Raw genomic sequence first — 8,732 nt, forward strand, 5'->3', positions numbered from 1 at the left:
ATTAGTTTTTATGTTAAATTCACATTTTTCGACTTTACTATGAGTTTGTGTGTTTTTCTGTGATTTCAGGTATTTTCTGGCTGAAATTGAGGGACTTGAGCAAAAATCAAATTCAGAGGTAGAAGAAGGACTGCTGATGCTGTTGGATTCTGACCTCCCTGCACTCAAAGTTGATTTTCTGGAGCTACAGAACTCAAAATGGCGCGCTTCGAATTGCGTTGGAAAGTAGACATCCAGGACTTTCCAGAAATATATAATAATCCATACTTTGGCCGAGTTTAGATGACACAAAAGGGCGTTGAACGCCAGTTCTACGCTGTAGTCTGGAGTTAAACGCCAGAAACACGTCACAAGCCAGAGTTGAACGCCAGAAACACGCTACAAACTGGCGTTCAACTCCAAGAATGACCTCTCCACGTGTAAACTTCAAGCTCAGCCCAAGCACATACCAAGTGGGCCCTGGAATTGGATTTATGCATCAATTACTTACTTCTATAAACCCTAGTAACTAGTTTAGTATAAATAGGACTTTTTACTATTGTATTTGACATCTTTGGATCATCTAATGATTTTTTAGTTCATCTTTGGATCATATTGATCATGTTTGGGGGCTGGCCATTCGGCCTTGCCTGGACCATTATCACTTATGTATTTTCAAACGGTAGAGTTTCTGCACTCCATAGATTAAGGTGTGGAGCTCTGCTGTTTCTCATGATTTAATGCAAAGTACTACTGTTTTTCTATTCAATTCAACTTGTTCCGCTTCTAAGATATCCATTCGTTCCCATGAACATGATGAATGTGATGATTATGTGACGCTCATCATCATTCTCACTCATGAACGCGTGCCTGACAAACACTTCCGTTCTACATGCAAACAAGCTAGAATGAATATCTCTTAGATATCTAATACAGGGGACCGAGTCCGAGATATTAGAATCTTCGTGGTATAAGTTAGAACCCATGGATGGCCATTCCTGAGATCCGGAAAGTCTAAACTTTATCTGTGGTATTCTGAGTAGGATCTGGGAAGGGATGGCTGTGACGAACTTCAAACTCGCGAGTGCTGAGCGTAGTGACAGACGCAAAAGGATAGTAAATCCTATTCCAGTATGATCGAGAACCTCCAGATGATTAGCCATGCCGTGACAGAGCATTTGGACCATTTTCACAGAGAGGATGGGATGTAGCCATTGACAACGGTGATGCCCTTACATAAAGCTTGCCATGGAAAGGAGTAAGACTGATTGGATGAAGACAGCGGGAAAGCAGAGGTTCAAAGGAACGAAAGCATCTCTATACGCTTATCTGAAATTCTCACTAATGATATACATAAGTATCTTTATCTTTATTTTCTGTTATTTATTGTTATTTTCGAAAACTCCATAACCATTTGATATCCACCTGACTGAGATTTACAAGGTGACCATAGCTTGCTTCATACCAACAATCTCCGTGGGATCGACCCTTACTCACGTAAGGTTTTATTACTTGGACGACCCAGTGCACTTGCTGGTTAGTTGTGCGAAGTTGTGAAGTTATGTTTGGACCATGGTATTGTGCACCAGTTTGTTGGCGCCATTGCCAGGGAGAGAATGAACAACAAATTTTACAACCTGAGTAACAATTTCGCATTATCAGTGCTTCCTCCTTATTGACTTGCTCTCTTCTAAGTGCATTGAGTCCACTTTGCTTTATACGTGCTAATTAGATACTCATTGAACATGACTTGCTCTTTGTTATGGATGCTTGAGATTATTCTTCTCATGCCATATTGCATGCTTTACCCCCTCTTGCATCCCATGCCAAGTGTTGTGACCCATGCCTCTATGATCATTTTGTGGCACACTTCTTTCGGGCACTACTTCTCACTTGTATGTTTTTGTTGAGATGATTCTTTGGGTTTAATGCTTTCCTTTTTCCCTTCCTTTTTCAGGATGGCCACCAAGAAAGGCAAGGAGAAAGCTTCAAGGAAACCAGCCGTAAAGAGGGCACCTCAAAAGTCAAACTCTAAGGCGCACTCTTCATTAGGAGCCAAACCCCTATCTAAGAAGGCGAAAGCACCTGCTCCTATTGATGAAAATGAGAAGAGCAAACCGGCAAAGGATTCTTCAAGATTCCCCAACCGCTTTTGTGAACTTGTGTTCCCCGCCATGGTTGAGAGGGACTATCATGTTGGGCATCTACTCGCTCCGCCGGACAAGGTTGCTCCTTATATTCTACCCCGCATTGAATGGCGAGGATGGGAGTTCCTCCTGAGAAAACCACAAGAGGTAAACCTCTCGTGGGTGGTAGAGTTCTACACTAACTACCATCTTCCCTCTCTTCAATTGGTATACGTGCGCCGGAAGCAAGTCTCAGTTTCAGAAGAGGCTATTCAGCAAGTGCTTGATGTCTTACCAGTACCAAGTGACATGGATGGCTACCAAGAAGTCTTACGTCAGCAAGAAGAGTATAGATTTGATTGGGACTCGATCCTCCGAGTCATTACTGAACCAGAGACATTTTGGACCCATGGTCAACTCTGAATGAGGCCCAAGTGCATTGACGCACGATTCCTCACCGTAGAAGCTAGAGCTTGGGCCCAGATCCTATCCCACTATGTGCTACCTAGCACCCACAAGTCGTCCTTCACGGCAGATCTTGCTTTGCTTGTTTGGTGTGTTCTCACGGAGAGACCGGTGAACATTCCGCTTCTTGTCAAGCAAGCGATGGGACAAGTCCACGCCCGGGGTAATTTGCCATTTCCAGCATTGGTTTCTAATTTAGTTGCTGCTGCGGATGTTCCTTGGGAATCCATGGACACGAAGGCTATCATTCTGGCTAAGGGCGATGTGGTCCCAAGCGGAAAATACTTACATCTTCCTATGAACAACCCAAGCCTTGACATAGCCCTCCTATCTACTATCCCTTCCACCTCATCGTCACCACCACGGCAAAGATCCACCCATCAAAGGATAGAAGATCTACACCAGAAGATTGATAGATATGAGTGGCGCAACCAACGCCGATACACTTACATCTTGAAGCTTCTGCGTTGTGTTACCCCTAGCATGGAGGAATCCGAAATATTCACATCCACCTCAAACCCAAGTGATGGGAGCTCGGATGAAGGGGATAGTGAAGGTTCTGGTCCCGACCGTCCTTTGGGCATTGTTGGTAGCACGGAGGACCGTGCTAAATTCTAAGTGTGGGGAGGTCGTTCGACCGATCTCCATGGGTAACAATCTCTTTCTTTCAACACCCATGGATTTATCTTTTGCTTAGTAGTTAGTCTTGCTTGTAAATACCCTTTGCATGATAGTTAGTCTCTATAGAGTTACTTGGTCAAAATAATGACTTCTTCCCTAAGAAACTATAATTTCAGGGTACTTAGTGCGTGATAGAAGTTAACCAATTAAGAGATTTCAATTAAGAGAACAGCGTTGCACGTATAGCTCTTAACCGGCTAAGATCTGCCTCACCAATTTAAAAAGGGTTGTCACAAATTTTAGAAATAAAATACTGGGAGTATGAGTCCCTGGTCGTCTCCCAACGAGTTGTAGGAAATAGTGCTAATTTATTAATCAGAAAGGTCCCAGAAAGTTGAGTTTGATAATGAGCAATTAAAATAATTGTGAATTAAGGCAATAAAAATAAACTAAGAATAATTATTGATTCTTTGAATAAAAGGCCTTGACTGGGGGAATAATTAAGTGGAACTTCTATCCTTGTGAGAATCTTCTCAAGTGTGGTGTAAAAAGGTTGCTGTTCTCACTCGATTTCCCCTTACTAAGTAAGGAAAGGTATGCTGATTGAACTAACTCTTACCCTCAGGTCCTAGCCCTCTCCCTTGGGGAGGTCTAGTGTTAGTAGGTATGGAATTAGCCAACAACGTCCAGTTTAACCAAGCACTTGAGCATTCCAACTCAAGTATCACCTCTTAATCAACCCCCATGTTAAGTAGAAATTCTACTCCATTGACATGAAATTAATAATCATAAAAATATGAGAAGACATAATTAATTAAAATAAAATGGAGAATTAAAATCAATTAAATAAAAATAACTTCATATATTAATAAATCCAAAATGTAACATACTTAATTGAATAGAGTCAATGAGTAACTAATTAAAAATAAAGGAATAAGGAAACAAACTAAAGTAATGTCTTCAACGGAGGTAATGGCTTTCAGCATCCCAAAAATCCAAGCAAAAGCATAAACTATCAATGTAATGCAACTCTAAAAACTCAGATCTAAAACTAAGTGTAATCCTAATGTGATGAATCTCAATGTGTGTGGATGCCTTCTGAGCCTCTGCATGTTCCCTAGGTTTAATCTGTATTTTTGGGCCAAAAACTGGGTCAAAAAGTGGCCCGAAATCGCCCCTAGCATATTCTATTATTTTTCCAGATCGCGCATGTCACGCGTACACGTCGTCCACGCGTTCGCGTCATTCAGCTTTTTCCTTGCCACCCGTTCGCGTCAGGCACGCGTCCGCGTTAGGCGTGCAGACTCCAATCCACGCGTTTGCGTCAGGCACGCGTCTGCGTCGCTGCAAATTCTTCACTTTGCGCGTTCACGTGGGCCATGCGCTAACGTAATTGCTCGCTGGTCATCTCCTTAGTTTCTTGTGTTCCTTCCATTTTTTTCAAGCCTCCCCTCCAATTTCCAAGTCATTCATGCCCTATGAAGCCTGAAACACTTAACACACAAATCACGGCATCGAATGTGATAAAGGAGAATTAAAGTACATAATTAAAAGTCTCTAGAAAGCAAGTTTTCCACCATGGATTGATTTTTGGAAGGAATTGTAAATACATGCTTGTCATATGAATAAGTGGGTAAAGAATTGATAAAACCAAACAATTAAACACAATATAAATCATAAAATAATGGTTTATCAACCTCCCCACACTTGAACATTAGCATGTCCTCATGCTTAGTTGAAGGAGATAAAATAAATGAGTAGGGACATGTGAAACTCATGAAATGCAATGCAACCTATGTGTGAGTGTGTGTGTGTGTGTGTGTGTGTGTGTGTGTGGGTGTGTGTGTGTGTTTAGGTTAGAGGGGCAGCTGCTGCTGCTGGTTTAGGGAGGGGAAACGGGTACCGGGTTAGGGTTTCAGGGTTAGGATTTTTCTTTCAAAAATTAGGGTTAAGGACATTATGGTAATTTCACATAAAATTGGGAATAATATAGTAATTGAAACCCAAATTAAGTCCAACACTAATTGTATATAGGAAATACAATTTGCTCATCAATTTCACAAATTATTTTCAAAACTATATGCTTCTTGTCTACTTGGTTAAAAGTAAACAAGCTCTTCAAGACAAATATAAATTAGATTTCACTAACTCAATTCATATAGTAAATACAGGTAACATTGTAAGAAGATAGCTTATGAAAGTAGGGAACATAGAATTAAGCACTGAACCCTTACTGATGGTGTATATGCACTCTAATCACTCAGGTGTATAGGGTAATCACTCTACTCTTCTCTAGTCATGCTTTCTAAAAATTGTTCTTCACCTAACCAATCAACAATATTTAACATACTAATGCAAACATCATGAGGTCTGTTTTAAGGTTGTAATGAGGCTAAGGTAAGGGTAAGGGTATATGTATATGGCTAAGTGAGATTTATAATTTGAATCTTTAATTAACCTAAGCTTTCACCTAACATACATACACTCTATATAACTCTAGAATCATGCCTAGCTACCCATAATCTTCACTTTTGCATTACATACTCATGTATCAATTTTTCTTTAATTTTATCACATATGCATTGATTTTTCATTAGCTTAACATTGGGGTAATTTTATCCCCTTATTTATTTACTTGTTTATTATAAAATTAATTTTTTTTTGTAAAATAAAAATAGCTTATCAATGCACATGGATTTTAAATTTTCATAGTTTCACATGAGTAGGTACCCAAATTCCTACTATTTTATCATGACACATTCCCTTATTAACCCTTGTTCCCACATTTTTCCCATACTTAATTAACACACCATTCCTATCTTAAGCTAACCAAAGATTTAATTGGGATATTTAATTGTTTTTCCGCTTAAGGATAGTAATGTGGTAAAATATAGAACAAATGGGATTTAAAAGGCTCAAAGTGGCTGACAAAGGTAATTTAAAGGGTAGGCTTATTTGGGATAAGTGAGCTAAGCAAATAATGGCCTCAATCATACGCATGCATATAACATATTAAACATTGGACATATAGGATGAAACAAAATAAAGATCACAATCATAGAGAAGCAAAAACACAAGAATAAAATAATTATGGTTAAATAATGTAACCATGTAATAAGCTCAAATCTCTCAGGTTGTGTATTCTTAGCTTTTTAAACTATGTTCCAAATACAACTTCAAACAAGTTTACACAAAGGTTTTGATTTAAATTATTGAAATTTTTCAAAAAGTAGGGTCTTAGAAGAAACTCATTATTTTCAATCAAGTAGAACATGCATGTGAATAACTTATTTCTATGCAATCTATCCTATTCTACAAAAGAAAAATTAACTAAATATCCTATTTTACTAATGTTTAAGGAAAAGAAATTACCTCTGAAAGTCAGGTACTGACTGACCTCCCCACACTTAAGGCTTTGCACCGTCCTCGGTGCCATCTGTCAGGAACAGAAGGGGGCTGGTAGCAGCATCTCCACCATCGGGATCATCATGGCTCCTTGTGCTGGTAAATGAAGTGGACTCCAAGTTGTTTGGGTCTTTGTAGTTTCCCATAAGTAGCTACTTGAGGTATGTGAATCAGCGCTTGTTACGGTGCTCTCTTAGCTTTGCTTTGTGTTCCTGCCAATCTAACCTTTCAAGTATCTGATGGAGCAGTTGGTTTGTTGTAGGTGCTTGTGGTGTTGAAGGAGGAATGTTTTTAGCCAGTTTTGTAGGCTGACTCGTAGTGGCTGCTGATGGTCTGATATATTTCCCGTTAGGGACATACTGATCATCCCGTGGGAGTATGGCTTTGGTGTCCCCAGCTTTGCAGGAGACTCTGGCTGCCGAGACGAGATCTGAAACCAAGGCGGGAAAAGGTAAGTTGCTCGCAATTTGTACGTGTCCCATTGCATTCCAGATGTGTCTTGGTAAATTTAGGTGCTGGTCTGTAAGGATACACCAGAGTAAAATAGCCATGTCTGCAGTAAAGGAGGACTTGTGAGTGCTCGGAAAGATATAATGGGACATGATCTGTGCCCATACTCGAGCCTCTAAGGTAAGTGCTGAAGCCGATATCCCTTTTGGTCGGGATCAATGGTATCCGTAGATCCATCTGCTGCCAGGTTGTGCTATAACGCTGAGAACAGTGTCCCAGTCAAATTGGTGTGTCTGGCGCTTGAGTGAGACTTCTTGGAATGCGTCCAATCGTTCTGGAGCAGGGGGGAAGATCTAAAGCTTGTTGAATGGCCTCTTCAGTTATGGGGACTTGCTTCTGACGGATATAGACAGACTACATGGTTGCCATGTGAAATTTGGAGTAGAATTCTACTACCCATGAGAGATTAACCTGCCGTAGCTGTCTCCATAGGAATCCCATTGTCTTCGTTTAATTTGCGGCTCAACAAATTCAGCAATGCGGGATGGGAGGATGAGAAGGTATTCATTGTTGTAATTCCTCTCTGCCAGGATGTGGAACATCTGCTCACAATAGCGGTTAGAAAACCGCGCAGTATCCTTTGTTGGAAAGGCTTTTTCTTTTTCATCGACCTTGATGATCCTCTTAATTCTTTTTGTTGAGGGCTTTACTGCTGTTGAAGATGGCTCTGCCACTAATGCTCTTTTAGTTCCTCTCCTTGCTGGTGGATTGGAAATAGCTTTCTCTTTTCCTTTCTTGGTGGCCATCCTGAAAAAGGGAAGAGGTAAGTACATGTAAAGTTAAGGGTTCGAGCAAAGGAGCGAATATTATGAGTGGTAATAAATGCATGGTAAGGAGGGATATCGTTAACACATGGTCTAGACTACATGTGAAAAGGTCATCAAAGGTAAGATAGTAAATGAATATGATGACAATTAAATGTAAGATGTTTATTGGCATGCCGGCAAAGGCATGAGTAGCATAGAACAAGCATTCAATGTCCAAGTTAGATTACCTCATCATTCAAACTAACAATCTGTTTGTATTGACAATTATATTTTAATCAATAAAATATAAAAGGGGTTTTGTGAAAAGCAGGCATTAAAATAGTGGAATAGAATAAATTAGAATAATTTACAATGCCATACGGGAATTTTCACAAACACATAGCATGCATGTTGAATGTGTTATTGGAAGTAATAAATTTGAACATGCAAGCAACCCTTATGAAGAGTAATATATAATTGTCAAACAAAGCCATGATAATCCACAAGCAAAATATGGAAAATAAAGACTGAGATAAATTTTCAACACCAATAAAAAGAGATAAAAAGAAAGAAAAATAAGGGAAAATATAGATTATGAAGGTGAAAAGAAAAAAATATAAAACAAAAATAAAATTGATAGGGGAAAGTAAAAAGTAAAGAAAGAAAGAAAAGAACCTTGATGATGGGTGTGAAAAATAAAGGAGGAGAATGTAAAAAGTGAGAATGAGTAGAGGAAGAAGGAAGGGGGAAGAAATAAATAACAAAGGAAAAGAAAAATAAGGATTTGGGAGAAGAAAAGATAAGATATTTTGGCTGAGCTGGGTATTCTGTGCGCTGCATGCGACGCAGACGCGTGGGTCACGAGGTCGCATGGCATGTG

The sequence above is a fragment of the Arachis ipaensis genome, chromosome B04, assembly GCF_000816755.2.
Source record: "Arachis ipaensis cultivar K30076 chromosome B04, Araip1.1, whole genome shotgun sequence".
Classification (NCBI taxonomy): Eukaryota; Viridiplantae; Streptophyta; class Magnoliopsida; order Fabales; family Fabaceae; genus Arachis; species Arachis ipaensis.